The sequence below is a fragment of the Apium graveolens genome, chromosome 7, assembly GCF_009905375.1.
Source record: "Apium graveolens cultivar Ventura chromosome 7, ASM990537v1, whole genome shotgun sequence".
Taxonomy (NCBI): Eukaryota; Viridiplantae; Streptophyta; class Magnoliopsida; order Apiales; family Apiaceae; genus Apium; species Apium graveolens.
Genome location: NC_133653.1, coordinates 255,706,958 through 255,715,056, shown reverse-complemented (window position 1 = coordinate 255,715,056; position 8,099 = coordinate 255,706,958). Strand labels below are relative to the sequence as shown.

The window sequence follows — 8,099 nt, the reverse complement described above, 5'->3', positions numbered from 1 at the left end:
TTCGGGGTTACAATTTTAGGCGTTGCAATAGAGTTTTCTGCAACCCCAGGGACACCCTATTGCAACCCTTGGTTATCCGTTACAGAAACATGCTATTGCAACACCAATGGGGTTGCAATAGGACTTGAAAAGTGTTACAACAGGTTTTGGGCTATCAGTACAATATATGTGGGCCCCACATATGGGGTATTGATGCAACCCTTTTGCAACGTTTTAAATGTTTTTTTGCAATGTTTTTAGTATTTTTTGCAACATTTTACACTGATTATTAGAAACACTATAAAGACCTATTGCAACGCTTTTACAAATAACATGCAAGGAACTGTTTGTAAATTGACATGCCCATAAATAAGACCATAATCTTAAAACCAACACAATCAACCAATCCACCAACCATAACATCAGTTATCACACAACTACCTTCACCATCACCATACTACCATCCCACATTACATGTTCATCTCATAAATTCCAAACAATATAATACAAACTGAATTTACAAAAATAAATAATCTTGAACTATCAATTCTAGTAGCGGGGTCATGCACCACATTCAATAGTTTCTTGTGGATAAAAACATCTTTTGCTCTCTCAACATTCACGTCTAGCGCATACCTGTAATCAAAATTCATCACATTCTACTCAATACTATTACAACATAAGCTAATTAAAGAAATGCTAAATTTATAAAAGTTTAAGAAAAAGGTTTGCTTTGCATAATCTTTCACTATGGAAGATCCACTTGCCTGATGAAAAGAATCAAACACATAAAAAAATATAACAGAGAAAACAAATTGCACAACTCAACTATGGAAGAAAAATGTCAGAACAAGAGCAGTTACACACAAGCACAGAAGGATGTACAATATAGAACATATTTAGTATTCTTATGTTGCCTTAACATAAACTTGCACACGACAAGTAACCAAGTTGTGTGTTTTACCGTTAACCATAAGCCAAACTATGCATTTTACCAAGTATAACTGGTACATGTACATAATTGTGCATTTTACTTGGTATACTTTACCAAGTAAGAAGTTAAAATAGCATACATGATATAAAACATAATAAGAAACCTTGAAAATCCTCCAGAACCAACATCAATATTGTGAGCTATAATTCTTGAATCAACCTGAACAACTTTCAGTTTATCTTTAGGTTAAGATATTATCCTTTCAAGAACCAGCCCTCCACCAACATCACCTTCTAATGAAAGAGACTCCACCTTTTAAGTTAATTTTATGTCCCTGACTAAACTTCAGTACTTGGAGGTCATGTGATGTGGAGAAGGCATAAAGAGTAAAAGTGGCAATAAGTAGATTACACTATGACCTGTTATGTATCCGTCATCAGTGATGCTGCATGTTGCAGCCTTTTTGCAGCACAACAAACACCACATAACTATCAATATTTCCACTAAGATGGTTCCAACCTAGACTAGTTTCTGATAAAGTAAAATAGATCAGGTAAAATAGATCATAATATTTAATCTCCACTAAGAATATCTCCTATTTACTGAAGCATTGCACCAAAAACACACCAATAACTATGCTACTTCCTACATAGTATACATAAGTGAATAAATCTCTAAAGAAAGAGGTAAAAGAGAGATACAATAACATTATTACTCTTGACCATCGGAGCCCAAAACATAATTTCAAGTACAAATTATACATCGCGCATACGAGTAAGAACCTGTTGGCACTTAAAAGCCTCTTCTTTCACTCCTGCAATCCAGTCTCTTCCACAAACTTCAACACTTAAAAACACAATAAATCAACCAACCCAATTCATCACATAGAAAAACACACACAAAAACAATATACGGATAATTGTAACTAAACAGATTTATGCTTCAATAAACACAACTCGAATCCATAATTTGAAATAAAAATACAAGCTCAATTTAAGAATAACAGCACTAGCCAGTCATTATACATGCCCGACTAAATGGCCCATGAACATCACATTTTACATTTTTCGCGCGAGATATGCAATTATATCAATAGCATAGTTTTATAGAAAGAAAGTTCTTTAATCATTCTTTTGTTCAAGAACATCATTAATCAAGAAATCAATCAATATGCCATAAAATCAATAAATTCTCAGAGTATTTGTATCGTAATTGAACAACATTCACCACCAAATCTTCTTACTAATATATCATCCATAATCCAAAAAAATGAGAAGATAGCAAAAATTAAAACAAAGTCAAATCTTTACCAATCTCTTTTTTCACCCGTATGCAAATTTATCCGATACGCTACAAGAATCACATCATTTTAGGTCACAGAAAGTGCCTATCTGTATGTTTAACCATTATAAACCCTAGGATTTGTAAATGTAACGTATCACAGCTCCAACCAATCACAATACACTCCTGACTAAATGAACCATAAACATTACATTTTACATGTTTGCAAAATGTGTGCACCCCAACAAATATGCAATTACATCGAAAACTTTGATGTAACTAACTGATGGGTTCAACTTACAGGCCAACAAAAACTTTGAAAGCATCATATATACTCCACTGTGCTCCTGTAAGGGTTCCAACCATGACTATACGAATAGGAAGACCTCTGGTAAACAAACCCCATAAGCCAAGCCTCTTCACTTCCTGTTCAACCAATTGCCTTAAAAATTTTTATTTATCTAACTACCTATTCATAAACAAACATAAATATTTGTCATTTACTCACATCACCAGCTGTTTCCCCTTGAGCATTATTCAGAAGTGATACCAGGTTATCAGCAGGGTGTGATACCACTGCACAGAATATACCAGCTACATAACCTCCCGCAAAGCTTACATCAAGCTGCAATGTTTTGCTACATTCCTCCTTTGGGGTCGGGATCCCGTACTTGTATAACACCTCCACTATTTTCTCAAATGATGCAAATTTCATCATTGTATCTGCAATTTTTACCAGTTTCCACAAGCTTCAAATGTTGTTTCAACCGATTTACTACACTTATTCATGGTAACTTACATGGAATTTGTCGTCCCCGGAGAGTCTGCAAAACAAATTTAATCATGTCGTAAGTACACTGCAGTAAGGGGATTAGATAAGATATAATATGTAGATTAAAACCGAGTCTAATCAATTATTTCATAATACTAATTATTCATATCATACCCAGAGGCACCTTGAGTCTTCACTAACTTTGGGAAACCATCTGAATAACCATTGGAAAACCCAGGATGAGTTTGAACACGAACCTTGACGGCCTCAAAAGGACAAAGAGCAATATCTGCAAAAAATTCAGCAGATGCAGAACCGGCAAGGTAGACGAGTGTTTTGTACTTGGCAGCATACTCTGGACCGACAATTTCTGAGTAGTATTTCTTGAAAAATTCATAAAACCCAAACTTGCAAGCACCCTGTGCACTGTAACCTAGCAGAGTTGGCACCCAACCCTTGAATAAACCTTTGGCTCCTTGCTCCTTGAACAAAACTCCAAAGCCTGAGGAGATGTTCTTGTACTTTTATGGGTTTTTGTGTGCAGCTTGTTCCCCAAATCTGTAAGCTCCTCTTCTAGCTCTTCTTCAGATATGCAAGGGGGAGAGTAATAGTAGGTGAAGAGGCCACTTTATCAGCAAGACAAGACACCCAAGAAACCCTTGTCGGAATTAAGATTTAGAGATACGAGGTTAGAACAGAACAGGAAGAGAACTAATGTACCTCGAATTGAAGCCCCAAACATCCTACAAACTCAAGACAAAGATGAAATCCAGGAGTGAAAATAATAACAAACCATACCTCAAATTGAAGCCCCAATCAATCAAAAAATCACAAATCTTAAAGAACCCTCTTCAATTCAAGTCCCAATCAAAAATATTTAATTAGAGAAGCTGGAGAATCTTCTACTCCGGTTAGAGAAGCCCCAAATTGGAACCCCCAATCGAAACCCCTAAATCTTGAAGTGTAAAATCAATAATTTGAAAACCCCATATATTCAAATGGAGGGTTTTAGTTTTGTGAGTTTGAAACGTGAGTGTAAGAATTTGAGTTTGAGATTTAGTTCTTTCCTTTAGTTAAAATCCTCAGCACAGGCGGTAAAATTGCCGCTTCCCAATTTTCAAGTCTCAATCCCTAATTTTCAACCCATCCCAACTATTTTTTGTCAGGCGGCCTGACTATTTTTGCTAAAATTTAAATTATTAATTTTTTTAATAAATTTTATTTTTAACATTTAATTATGAAAAATAAATTAATTCATAAATTTGTTGTACTACACTAGTGACTTATTAATTTTTAGAACTTTGAAATTTTAATTACACAACATATTCATTTGTTGCATATAATAATTTATGTATTTGATATCTTTGGAATAAATATATTACTTTCAATTTCGTAATAAAATTTTATTTACTTTCAAATTATCATTAAATTTATTATTTTATAAAAATATTATTATCAACTTTAAAATCATATTATTAACTTTGAAAAATAAATAATATATATTTCAATTATTAATTCATTTGTATGTAAATCATTAGTTAGTTAAATTAAAAGAAATAAAAATCCATCTTTATATTATGCTATGGTAACACATTATAACTGTATGGCAACATCAAAAAAGAAGGGTTGCGATAGACATTTGTTTTTAAGGCTACTATAACGTTTTTCTTTGCAACGCCAAGATAAAGGGTTGCGGTAGGCCATTTATGGCGTGGTGTAAGTTTATTATATCATTCTTTCATCGGAACCCACGGTGATGATGAGTTCGGTTATGAACTAATCGTTATCGTGGGATTCCAACGAATTTACTTATGGATTTCAATAGTTAATTTATTTCGATATCTTAGTGTGTGGTGATTGTATGATATCCTAGTATTGGTTGTGCTTATTCGTCTTATGAGCGTCGCGAAATTATAAGATAGCGTGTTAATCTCTATTGAAGCGACAGTGAATTTAGAGGTTTAGAACTTGCCATACTAGCATAGGTTCATGTATTTGTTATGCATGTTTCATAGGTAATTTTAACCATCTTACTTGCTCAATGTAATCACGATAGATAACTTGCGCATTAAACCTTTATGTTGTCAAATTCAATAGACATATAGGGTCTCAACATAATCGATGTCTATTCAGCTTCTATCTCTTTTGTAGATGTTTGGTAGTAGGGTATTCGTACAATGAAAGTTGGCGTTTACTAGTTTCGTGTTATCTGATTAGTTGTCATCACCATTGCATGCTAAGGTTAAGAACAATGACTTGAACGATAGCCATATCATTGTTGCATAAGTGCATAGATTGAAGTTAACCTAAACAAGTCTCTGTGGGAATGAACCAGAAAGAATTCTATATTACTTGTGAATGCGTATACTTGCGTGTAAATTTAGCGCGTGTTTTTGTCCTAAAAAGTTTTTGGCTCCGCTGTCGGGGAGCTTCAGCTACCTAGCGCCCCTATTGACAGTTTGACTATAGCAGTAATGCAGGACTTGTACGGTGGGAAAGCTAATGAGAAGGGGCTTGGCTACACTTATGATCACTTGTCGGGTGGCCAACCAGCCGATCAGACATATGCCAGTGGTTCTTCTCAGGCACGCAGAGCGGTATGGGGACATCAGATGGGTAAGGCCGGTTCGTCGCAGCAGCAGCAACAACAGGATGTAGAGGATACTGCTGGTTTGGGTTCAACGCAGTATAGGCGGATTTCGAGGTGAATGGATGCGATATACGAGTCGCATAGTAGGTTTGCACATGATCTCACCCTTGCGTTGGGAATAGCTTTCAGGGCCATAGGAGTTGACATCCAGTGGCTAATTTTTTTGTGAGGATTCTGTGTACCCGCCTCTTGACACTCGACCCGCAGAGGGTGATGACCATCTTGATTCCGAGTAGGTATGCCTTTATTCTTTACTATTACCTTCACCGAGGACAGTAAAAATTTTAAGTTTGGGGGTGGTAGTTAAGGAATGTGTTTGTGTGAGTCCATATAGATGCATATTCATGATAGTTTAGTTCATATAGTTGCATATTTGTCATGTAATTTTTTTATTTTGCATGTTAGTATGTTGCATATAGTGGCATTTGCATTTTATCATGATCCCTGAGGTTATTGTTCCTATTAATTTATGATATTGATTCGAGTGTAGTGATGTAGTATAGAGGAATGTTAAGTCTTAATGATTTGATTTATATGCTAGAAATAAGAAAAATTTCACTAAGTCTTATAGGTTGCTTGAGTGCTAGATCATGATCATGTTTTGTTGTTTGTTGAGGTTTAGTCACTTATTTATGTCTATAATTTAGGATATTCTCTTAGTGGTGAAATAACATGGAATTTTAAAATTGGAGAAAAGTATTGGATTTATTGCTAGTTGTTGTGGCTAGGTGTCAAATGGCTAGTAGCCGACTCATATTTATATGAGTAGTCTAGGGATGAGCGATATGGAGCCAAACACACTCGTTCATAAATTATTAAAAAAAGAAAAAAAGAGAAAAAAATATGTGTTATGCATAATTGATCACGAGTGGGCTCTTCAATACTCAAGTTACTAAGTTCTAGGGGACTTTGTGCCTGGTAACCTAAGGCTTTTATAGTCTGGGATCCACTAACCTAACGCTCGCTACATGGGTATCATTGCATAAGACTTTTGTGGACCTCACTCATTGCACGATTAAATAAGCGTATATGTGTTGTTATGTGTTATCAATAAAAGCATGAATCCTTGTATAACTCCGATAAGATTGAAGTGTTGTAAGCCATTTTGAGTTTATCATTTATTCTGTTTATAACCTTGTGATTGCCTTGATGAGTGGTGAGGTATGATTATTGATCTAGTTGCGAGAGTATATCTGTTAAGCAATTGCACACACGCACGTTTCTAGTTTGTGAGTTGACTTGTGGGATTTGATTGAACTTTGTGTGAATAATTGCATTTGTTGAGATGTTGCTCATTGGCTTGTTTAGTTATTCTGAGGGGATCGTTGCATTCATGTAGTTGCATTCATGCATTTTTATTTCTTGTTCTTTGAGTCTGTTATGCTTGAGGACAAACATCGATTCAAGTTTGCGGGTGTGTTAAATGGCATTTATATCCACTTAGAACGCTTCGTAAAGGCTCGAATTGGTGTTTTGTACTCAAGTTATTTGTGTATTTAATGTGTTTTTGTAGTGTATTGCATTTCAGGGCATAATCGGAAGCATGGAAGGTTTTTACATTGTTTTTATGCTAGAAGAGTATTAGGATGAAGCCTCGGTCAAGTGCACAAAAGAAACCAGCAAGAAAAGCCAAGCAATTAAGTTTTTCCAGAGAGTCAGGGCGGCCGCGCCGAAGTCCAGGGCGGTCGCGCCGGTTTAATAGAATGTCAGGGCGGCCGCGCCGCTTCACAGAGCGGCCGCACCGGGTCGAAATCCCGGAATCCTGATTTGATTAGAAGGCTGATTCTTTGGACTTCTGATTAGATGGGGCTGCTATATAAAGACCTTTTAAAGACGTTTTTCATAATGGAGACTAAGGAGAAGACGGCGAGAAGACCTAGGAGCACAAATACAATGAAGGAGAAGAAAATCTTGTTTTTACTTGTGATTCTTTTATTGAGTTGTAATCTTGGATGCTTGTTTTCTTGTTTGTTGAACCTATTACTCTTGATTACATACTTTGATTATTTATTCAGTTTATAAAGACTTAGTTTATTATATCATGCTTTCATCGAAACCCACGGTGATGATGAGTTCGGTTATGAACTAATCGTTATCGTTGGTTTTCTAACAGATTTACTTATGGATTTTAATAGTTAATTTGTTTCGATATCTTAGTGTGTGATGATTGTATGATATCCTAGTATTGGTTGTGCTTATTCATCTTATGAGCGTCGTGAACTTATAAGATAGCGTGTTAATCTCTATTAAAACGACAGTGAATTTAGAGGTTTAGAATTTGCCATGTTAGCATAGGTTCATGTATTTGTTATGTATGATTTATAGGTAATTTTAACCATCTTACTTGTCCAGTGTAATCACGATAGATAACTTGCGCACTAATCCTTTATGTTGTCAAATTCTATAGACATATAGGGTCTCAACATAATCGGTGTCTATTCAGCTTCTATCTCTTTTGTGGATGTTTGGTAGTAGGGTATTCG

General features: G+C 35.4%; 1 pseudogene; it reads right to left on the bottom strand.

Annotated features, from left to right (window-relative positions):
• Window positions 1-2,491: 2,491 nt before the first annotated feature.
• Window positions 2,492-4,670, bottom strand: LOC141674698 (mitochondrial phosphate carrier protein 3, mitochondrial-like; annotated as a pseudogene).
• Between the last annotated feature and the right edge of the window lie 3,429 nt (window positions 4,671-8,099).